Below are 11,420 nucleotides of genomic sequence, written 5' to 3'. Positions count from 1 at the left end.
GGAGAAGTAACTCATGCCCGATCGCTCGGTCGTGTTCAGAGTTCTTGAAATAAAAAATAAGAAAAAAAAAAAAAAAAAAAAAACCGAATCCTGAGATACATGAGGAATTTACATGCAATTTCGTGACAATTTTTTGCAATATAATGGTAATAACTAATTTATTATAAATTACGATAATTAGTAGGCGCTCGGGATTTTTTACGCGTATACCGCGAATTGGAATATTCGGGCCATAATTTATATGCAAAGAGGATTAATCGGATAGCTGTGTATATACACGAAACACGCAATGCATTTTCATTATAGCGTGACATTAACAATTAATTCATTATAAATTGAGAGATATGACAGCATATATTTCTTTCTCTGCTTACTATGAAGATCAAATATTCCAATTCCAGCGAATGATTAATTTATAATTATGTCGAATACAATGTCCACTACTGTAAGACACTATTGTACATGTTTAAGGAATTGGTATATTAGATTCCCTTATGTATGTGAATACCCTTTTTCTTATTTTCTTTTTACTTTTAGACGTTTTAGAGTTTTTCTCCCAAAAAAATATTTTATTTTACGGTTATGCTGATACAAAAAATAATGAACAAAAACTGGAGAGCAAAAACGAACGTACCACGACAATGCTGTATATATAACTAACAAAAGACGGGAATATTAAGTAAATAAAAAACGAAAGTAACGCAACGCGGGAAACTTAAAATTATGATTCGGATAAAATGATATACATAACGTGTACAGTACACTTTCCTTACTTTCCTACTTTTTAATTTGTAGAAAACTCGTATAAATCTATAGACAAGAGGGTTCATTGCACGATGAAATTCCGTCGATTACTATCGCCATCCAATTGGACTGAAGAATTCCAACGATACGGATCGATCCTGGGCGTGTTCCTTACTCCGGCAGATTGCGAAATTCAGACGGAGAAATGGGTATAGAGCCGAGGGAAAATCGAACACGTGGTTTCGTCAATAAATGTAGGTAGGTATGCCGTAGGGCATGTGCAGGAGGAATAGCGGTACGTCTACGAATCACGGACGTTCCTAGGAACGTTTTGAATGCTAACGACAAAAGGGACCGTCTCCCGTTAAGGATTGAAAAGGGTCCGCAGGTACGACGAGTTGGAATTAATACGAGCTCTCGCATCGGGTCAACAGAAAGAGAGAGAGAGAGAGAGAGAGAGAAAGAGAGCGCGAGAGAGCCAGCGAGACCGTGAGCTTTCTATGGTAGAGAAAAAAAAAAGACCGCGACTGTCCGCTATACTCTCGGTAATAATACCATGGTAAATCGTAGTACCCCGAGTAAACCCGAGAGATGATCTAGCAGGTCGAATTCCCCGTCTTCTGCGCATGTTCTCTTCAACATTCTTTATCCGATCTTCCGCCATAGCCTCTCGTTGTCGTATACTAGTCTCCATTTACCTTTTTCAATATTTTCTTTTCTTCGATTTTTTTTTTTTTTAAGACGCATTCGTACACGATAACACAATTGGCATTCGATCTGAGCTATTGATCGCCTAAGCGAAATCGCTAACGTTCGAATTTCTACTGACAATAAAAATCGAGATCGTGAGAAAAGCTCGAAATACATATTTTGTATTGCTAATTACAAACGGCAAATTTTGATGTTTCATAGATAGATAAATAAATAGCTGTCACATAAGTATAGAAAATACAAAAATAATTAAACATTATCAAAATAGATCATTTTAGTACATTTTAGCTTTCAAAAATCGAGATATCTAAAATCTCTAGCTAAATTCTAATTAAATTCATAGTTCCAATCCATCTCATATAATGATAATATAAGCCGCTTTCGTCATTTACATGGAACGTTCAGATATTGGTGCTTAATATAAATAATAATACCGAAAAAAATTTTACATGAGTAAAGGGCATAGTAGAATAAGCATGTGTGTGCTGCCCCCGCACGAATCTGGACGAGATTTTTTTTCACCATAAGTTATATCGATTTTTCGGTTTTCTCTCAATTTTACTCCCATAATTTTTATAAAAATTTTTTTAGATATAATCTCTTGCAAAATTTATTCTTACAGCACTACAAACTTATGGTAAAAATCTTGACCAGATTTGTGCGGGGGCGGCACACACATGCTTATCCTGCTATATCCTTTCTATTTTTATTCACTAGACTCTTGTATCCTTCATCGATAAGGGAGATACGATTCATAGTGACATGTATGAAATATATCAATTATTATTATCTAAATAAATTAAACAAGGCAAATAATGCTTTATTGTTAAAACATATTTCTAATAATATTTGTAACGATAAGATTAAAATATTAAAAGATATTAAAATAGAAAATAAAAATAACAAAACGCTCTAAATAATTGTATGTTCCTACATGGTGGCTATTCTTAATAAATTATTTAAAATAAACATTTTCTTAAATTTGTATACTTGCCATTTTCGGTTTGTCTTTGGAAAAACAATTTAAAAAAATGTATTTTTTACAAAGCTAGATACATCTTAAGAATTTAAATTTTAAGTTCTTTTGAAAAATTATTAAGTTTTTTCATAATAAGAAAAAATAGAAATTTAGAAAAAGCTAGTTTGAAACGTTATTATTGTTCTCTTTTTATAATTTTTTTAATATTAATTTCATTGTATTATTTATTTATTTAAATATATATTAATTTATTTAAATTTTATATTTATATATTATATATTTTAATATTTATACAATATATAAAAAGAAACTATATTGTCTTCTTATTTAAATAAAAATTTTACATGATATTAAAAAGTATATTTTTTTTTGGTTCACTAAATTCCTGACACTCTTAATTTTCAATCATTCAATTTTGAGCCTTCCATAATGATTGCGTTCTAAATATGACTTTCTAACGGCAGGGAGAGTTGGCACTATCAATCTTATAACATAAACAGAGATACGAGCGCTTATCATATGCGGTTGCACATCCTATAAACATAGATACGAGGTAAATAGATACTAGCATATGCATTAATAAATGTGTGGATGCATTTGTATATGTATATAAACTATTTATACAACTGTACTCACGCTACCTCGCGTCGATTCACTATGGCCATCGACTTTTTGTGCGCATATATCGACAATGAGCAAATGACGATGAATTATTCGGTCATAACTTTATGCTTCACACAAAAGCATTCTGTCATTTTGATTGTATTTTCGAAAAACTGTCGTCTAGTTTGTATATTAATAAAAAATCGAAAATATTGATTAATATATATATATATATATATATATATATATATTAATTTTCTCAATTTTAAAATTAATTTTGTCAAGTTCTATAAAAGATTAAATTGGATCACTGTTATACAAGATTTTTAATTGCTTTAAAAATAATCAAGAAGATACAAATCTATTTTGAAAAATGATTTTCGAAGTCGGAAAGATCGATCTTAAAAATTTTCATCAAAATATTATCGGAATTTCGACGTTCGATTTTTCATTTTCAAGCTCGAGTCTACCAGGATCGCTTTTGAAAAAGGATCAGGGTGAGAGGAGAAAAGACGATCCTGCGAAAGAAGAACGGAAGGAAATTCTATACATGCATCTCTTTCTCTCTCTCTCTCTCTCTCTCTCTCTCTCTCACGCAAAGTGAAGTGTATGGTACGTCGTGTAAAGCACACGCGCCAGGCGAGCGGTACACAACAGCAGGTGAAGCTCACAGCTGCTGGACAGCTGGACCGATATCTGGCTCCCAGCTACATTCCAACGCGGAGTACGAGACGCGCGCGATAAGGCGAGTCGCGCCGTCACGCCACGGCCACGCAATGCAACGCAACGCAACGCAACGCAACGCAACGCAACACGCGTAATGCCGTTGCCAGTCAATGCGAATTACGCGAGTACACGCTGCGGCTGCGACGGCGCAACGCCGTCTCGCCGCTTCGGCTCGTCGTCGTCGTCGTCGTCGTCGTCGTCGTCGTCGTTGCCGGTTACTCTAGCGATTATATTCGCGATTAGATTACCACTCGCTCGAGCCGGTTGCGTGGACGGGCATTATCTAACAACAAGAAGCTGGCAACTAGCTTGCGACATCATCGAGAATACATATACTACATATCTTTATTCGCATCACTTTTTAATTGACCCTCTTTTCCGAATGAAAAGCACATTGATATTTTAACAAAATTGCACTCTGAGAATATAATTTATTTTGATTTCGTTTTCGATTTCTCCCCGCCAAAGATTTACGTCTATGTTAGACATTACCAATGTATAGAGAAATATTGTAAAAAAATTCCTTAACGTTTTTTTACGATGTATACAGTCAATTGATAAGATAATATTTTATTTTTGTCCTTTTTTATCTAAAAGAACATATATATATATATATATATTTTTATATAGATTAGTCTAGCATATTCTCTTTCCTTAGCATATACATATGAATATCCTCGTTAAAATTATAAACATGACAGTTAAAGCTTATTTAAAAAACATAGCACAATTATTCGGACAGATTTGAGCTTTAAATAGCTATATCTAGGATGTCCCTTTAGGTCGACGGTTAGTGGCGCCCAGGATATGACGTCAGCATGGGTGTCGTCTCCGAAGATGCGTGCGATACGCGCGGCTTGTTTTTACCGTCGATTGTACCCTCGCGCGACTCTTCAAGACTCTACGTGATAGGCATCAAAGATACGTATATTAAGCTGGCTCAGCCACTTCGGCACATTCGAATAAAACTTACACAGAAGTTTAATGGCTGTGCTAACTTTATACTTCAGCTAGCACAGCTATCAGTTTTTCCGAAATGGCTGGAGCAAAATCTGCAATAGAGCAACAAAAGGGCACTAAATTTCCTTGTAGGTTTTATTCGAATGCCAGCTTAATATACGTACTTCACGAAAATGACAAGTTACCCACACGTGAATTGTTTCGAAGGCTCTTTAACAATAAGAGTCGATAGAAAATAGAACGTTTCTCTTTTTGATTAGGTGAACATATTAATTTGTAATTAAGGAATTTAGAACTCTTTTCTTATGTAATTATAAACATCAATATATTGAACAATGTCTAATCAAATTATAAACAACGACGAGTTCGAAGTAACAGAGTTCCACGTAATGATATGACGTTTGCGGAGTCGATCGATCAAGGGATATCGAATAATAAACTAATGATACCGCGAATTGGATGTCTAGGATATCCGAGGGCTCGACTACACAGATATGCATTTTGATTTGTTTCACATGCGAGCCTTCACTGACTCACTCGAGTGACTCATGCACACCGAGGTACAGTATATCGCGCGAACCAACGACGATTCGCGCGAGCACACACGTTTATATCCATTCGCGCTATGCATGCACCGTCAACATGACAAGAAGCGCGGATAAGGATATCCTCGCGAGAGTACACAGGCTGACTAATTTCACGATATCGCCCTGCTAATGCTACGTCACATGGCCATCACGTGAGAAATACGATGAGTGCGAAATAGTTCAAGGTAACGCGCCGAATGAGAATATTTTTCACTCAAGCAGACAGAAAAGTAAGATTAAAATCGAGATACATTGTATTATTACATAAAACTGCATTTTATCCATATTTTATTTTAATAATATTTTTATCTTTTAATTCAATCTTTAGTTTTTTTCTTTCTTTTTCTACGAAAATATATATTTGCCCAAATAGATATGCAAGATATTGCAAATCTTAGTTATACATAGCCATAATAATATTATAATCTGAAAATAAAAAAAATAAAATAATGATACTATAAATCTTTCAAAAAATAAAGCACAAGGATTTGTTATCTAATCTTTCCTCTATGATACGTGACAAGAGACTGATTATATCAGACAATTACAAATCTATTATATTCTTTCCAACACACATAAAATAATGTTATCATAGATCATAACTATCGTAGATTATCACAATAAATGAGCCACACAGCGAGAGAAGTTTTTTCTAGAAGAATTAATTGTTTATCTAAAAAAAACTTTACCGTTTTTCTTTTTAATTCTAAATAAATTGTTTCAATATTAACAAATTTTTATGTAGGATATCTCACATTGGTTCATAATCTTAATTTTTATAGATAATAATTTTGTAAATAGAATTTTATACAATAATTTTATAGATTAATTATTATAGATTCTCTGAACGTTTTGAATTGAAAATATCTTAGCTAAAGCGTTAAAAAAGAATTAAATAGTAATGGGATAATATGTACAATTTGATCTGCTGGTCTTTTGAGACGATCTTGAATTCTTTTTTTTAGCCGTCATACACGGTGTGTTGTTGTTCAGTGTCTATTCTGAAGAAGAACTGGCCGCTCGAGAAAATCCTTCGAAGTCCCGCGTGGAAACAAAGCGAGATGATGAGCGATCCGGGTACCCGCAGCGAGGACTACATATCGGGATCGCGTCTCTTGACCGCATAGAGAAACGCGATCTGAGAGCTACGGGTACTCGAAGACCTTCGAAGAGAACCGCCAGGAGAGCGCATATATATAATGCACATATAGATTTGTGATCAGAAAGATGGATGGGTTAGGTCTTGGCTCAAGTCGGAAATTTTGTTCTTTTAAGCTTCATTTTTGCAGACAATCCAAAATTAATAAAAGAACGATTTGAAAAGTTTATCGCAAAATGACGATGCAACTATGTTTTGCTGATTAATTTTAAATGAATTTTTCTTTTATGAATTTATTAATCTGACAATGAGTCTTGAAATATATTTATTATAAAAGTTATTTTAACTTTGAAAAAAATCTATAAATTTAAAAACTATATATAAAATTGTTATAAACTAATTAAAATAGCCGACTCGATTCTATCAGAACGAGATTGGCTGGTGGTTTATCGAGGTATTCTTCGACCAGCAGTGCAAGAGTAGATAAGAACAAGCTGGATCGCACCATGGTGGCCGGCTCGAGGGAGCGAGGTACGAGATAAAAGCGAGAGGGACGTGAGCGGTTTAAAGAAAGAACGATAAACGGCAGTCGCGTGGAACTCGCGAGGTTCCGTGTTCGTACATTATGCCCGTACGTGTAGCATACTAATGACAATTTCGCCGAGGCCCTTAGCCCATACGCAGGACTAATATTTATTAAGGGGTCCCCGCGCGTGTCGATTTCGAATGCACGAGGCGTAAAACGCGCGTGGGTTGTCGTCTTGGTCGCGTGGTGCAACCTCTTAACTGCTTAACTGCTCATTGTACTCATCTTACCTTTCTCCTGCTTTACATTCAAGCGTAATAATAATAACAGCGATCAACATTTCAAGTTAAACTTTTGTATGCGGCAATTTTTACTTGTTACAAAGTTACGAGTTTTAGAACCAAAAAATAGATGTAAAAGTGATCAACGATAAAAGGTTGGCTTGCAAAGTCTGAATTGCCAGTGGCGTGTTTTCTACGCGTCTGCTAACATCGCATAATTTCCATAATTGCTTGAAATCGTATTCGTGTTCAAGAGACATTTCGAAAATTACTCGAGAAAAAAAAAAAAAAAAAAAAAAAAAAAAGAAAAGAAAAAAACCAACGGTCTCGAAATGATGACATAAAGTCGACGGGACATCCTGTCTAGCCTCGTTCATTTGCGGAGGAAACGTAAGGTCAACATATTCGAGTTTATCTGCACGGGATGTATATCATTTCGGGTAGTAAGGCGATGCGCGAGAAGAGAGAACCCGAAAGAGGAAGTAGCGGGAAAGAGAAATATACGACGGGAGAAAGCAGAAACGCGCTGCCACAAAATAACAGACGTAGCGTGTCGCTACCCACCGTGACGCGGCATCGTGCACCGCATTTCGTGAATTTTCACATCCGGTGCATTGTGCGAAACGGCATACCGTGGCGCGTCGCACCGTTCGGACCCTTAAATTATCTGCGGAAGTCGCGGCACGAATTCACCATCGATTATTTCGCGCGTGAAGCCCCTTACGGTTTTATGCTCCGGTGATATCAAAGTAGAAATTTATTCGGCAAACGTGTGATAACAAAGAAAACACCGTCAATATTATGCGGAAATATTGTAACGCTATTCCGAAACGTTCCCAAAAAACTTAGTTGAAATTTTAATTTATTTTTTTGAAATTTAATAATTTAATAATATTTCTTTGTTAAAAAATAATCTATTCGAAATTTTTCTTTTGTGTACTTTGCGACGATATGTTTGATGATTCGATGAAGATTGCAACGTAGAAGCAAAAATCGGACATACTCTGCCATCTGTTGGGCATTAATTGAATCCCGTGTGATAATAGTAAGGATAATATATAATAGTTTTAAATAAATATTAGGGTAGGAAATTCATGAAAATTCATCAGGAACTATTTGATACATTTTTCCATTATTCTTATGCATTTTTAAATTATTACAAAAGCTTAAAAAAAAATACACTTGTCTTTCTGGATAATCATCAGAAGATAATTCATGATTCACTTCTTACCTCTGGAAAATAAAATCAAAATTACGAAATATTTTCTTTGTTATCTTTGAATTTTATAAAAATTATATAGATATATGTATATATATATTTTTTTTTTTAATTATTCTGATCTGAAATTTATTTAGAATTTTATCCTAATCGAATCTCTTTCAATTTCACAAACTAATGTGAAATAAAAAATTGAAAATTCTTTTATGATAATACGTGAAACAGGAATCTTTTTATCGTATGTCGACTAAGAAAATATAAAATTATTAAAACTGCTATTTTACTATTATATATAACTAAACGTTATTAATGTAATAACATAAACGTATTATATACTTTGAGATATTTTTATAATTGAATCTCGAGTTCAATTTTTATTAAGGATTTACTGTATATGTTACTTAAAGAATATTCTTAAATTAAATATATCATTTATTATAAACTATAGTAATTAATTTAATAGATTATTTAATTTCTTCATTCTATTGAAAAGAGCAAGCTAAAGAGAGCTTTGCATACATGAAGAATTGGTTGCTAACTCGCAGGCAGCTAATATAAGAGTGAAATCATGTAGGTTGATTGTTTATCACGTTTATAGGTAGATTAAAATCACGCTTGCTTCAGTTATTTTTTTATCTGCAACTCTTAGATATTTTTTATTTTTTCTATTTCGATAGAATAAACTTTTTATATAAATGCAATTTTTTTCAATGATAAAAATGTGAAAAGATTATATTTGAAAATTATTTGTATATTTCTTTTTACAAAAATTATGTTGCAAAAGTTAATGCTTCGAATAATATTATTTAGATTTTAAACCTGGCAATCTCATCTTGAAACACGATCGTTCAGAACTATCTGTATAGCGCGAACAATCGTATAATATATACCGCATAATATCGTAAACCTGCTATCAAATAAAGTGTCAAACGAAATCGAGAAGAATGCAAAGGGGAAAAGCAGCTTCTTCTCAAGATGCAAATTGAATCCAATTTATGAAAAATCCATAAGGTTGACTCAAAACGAAATTGCTGCTGATTACACGATCCGTTTTATTACCCTTTTTAAATGAGCCATTTAAAACGTGAGAAAGATAAGATGGTTTTACAAAATTAAATTTCTAAGGTAAATAGACAGTGAAAGCTTGTTTTTTTATTAATTAATTAAGCTCAGCGCGCTTTTGCTTCGACGAAATTATTCTTGAGATTTAATTACGGATATATTTGAAAATTGAGTTAAAAATAGAAATACGATAAATAGTGCATACACAGATTCTATGTATATAGTAACCACATCCGAGAGCACTTATCCACTTCTCGCCACTTCAGAAGGATTCGGTCTACTTCAAACTCGACCGATAGATTTCAGCTCACACACAATTTTGCGTTCCAAGAAGAAATTGTTTTGTGTTTTAACTTCCTTTTATCTGCTCGCAACGAATCTTCGGAATAGGAAAACGCGCGAAAGAAAAATAATAAGTATTCCATTTATTTTCTGAACAAATAGAAATTTGATGTATAAATTCTAAAATAATGCTAAAATAATTTTGAGTCTTGATTGAATTTATTTAATGTGTCCTAAACATTAACAGAAAATACGGAGAATAAGCAAAGATCAGCAGTGCAATCCTTTGCGCATTTCCGGTAGAATTAGATATTAAAGACTTTATTACGTCATCTTGATGCGTCATCCGGGAATAGCAGTCGGTGCATGTCTGCGACCGTCAGCAACTTCGTCGGCGTACGAAGTTGTCTCGTTAAATTGGCTAGAAATCTCACGAGATATTCGCAGCCAATCAGGTCAGTAAGTGGTTTAAAATTGATATATATATATATATATATATATATATATATATATATATATATATATATATATATGAAATTATTATTTTATTTGATTATAAAAAATATATATATAATTGCTCATTTTCTTCTTTTTTTATGTTAAATTAATAAATATTAGCAATTTTCAGTCGAGAAAAAGAGACGTAAACGAAATAGAAATTTTTGCGTAAGGAATTTCAATTAAATTGAAACTAATAAGGAGTTTCAAATTAATTAAGAGAGATATAAAAATAACCAGACTGTAATATATATTACATCCTACAATGCGATCCGCCTTTTGCCAATAAATCTATATGAAATGCTTATCGGGCCGTGTGATTCACACGCAAATTGCAATTGCATCGTTGCGCGCGGTGTGCTGAAAGGCAAATTGCAGTTTTATTTTACCAATGTAATCACCAATGCGATGATGTGGCGCATAAGATTGAAGAATTTGTAATTTTTGCTTTTACGTCACGACTTTTGCTATTCACACCTACAGATAAGGAGTCCGTAAACAGAGCTTGCAGAGGAATAACCTTTTTGAACTTATGTTAGAGAAAAATCAAGTCCCGTATATTATATTTTTATATATAATGGCTTCACATAAAAATGAAATACATAAAATAAATTTATTTTCTTTTATAACTTTCTCTATTTTAAGATTCTTTTAAGTTGCAGTTTCATTTTGCGCATAACATACATTTATATTAATATTTTTCAACATCAATAAACAGTTTTATGTTGCGCAATATTAGGAAATCTATGAAATTCCTATAACAAGAATTTTGCAAAATAATTAAGAAAATTTATGAAACAGTAAATTAAAAAGGCAAACATTTCTTAACATATATATTCTTACATCGTAAATAATGAACATTTAACATAACAAAACTCTGAAAAAATATTAATTTTTGCTGCAATGTATTACTTTATTTCACTTTAACTATATGATATTATTTTTACCTGCAAAATCTAATACATCCGATGAAATATATAAATAATCAGTTAATTCCATGTAATTTAATGATATGTATACATGTATCATTATCGAAGGTAATAGACGTGATTTGCGGCGTCGTATTTGCGGACGATATTTTCTTTTAAGGTCAAACGCACTTATCGTGTGCGATTATGAACTGTCCTAGGCAGCACATATTAC

This window comes from Anoplolepis gracilipes, chromosome 9 (assembly GCF_047496725.1).
Source record: "Anoplolepis gracilipes chromosome 9, ASM4749672v1, whole genome shotgun sequence".
NCBI classification, from domain to species: Eukaryota; Metazoa; Arthropoda; class Insecta; order Hymenoptera; family Formicidae; genus Anoplolepis; species Anoplolepis gracilipes.
The sequence above is the reverse complement of the archived record's forward strand: the minus strand, read 5'-3'. Positions refer to the sequence as shown.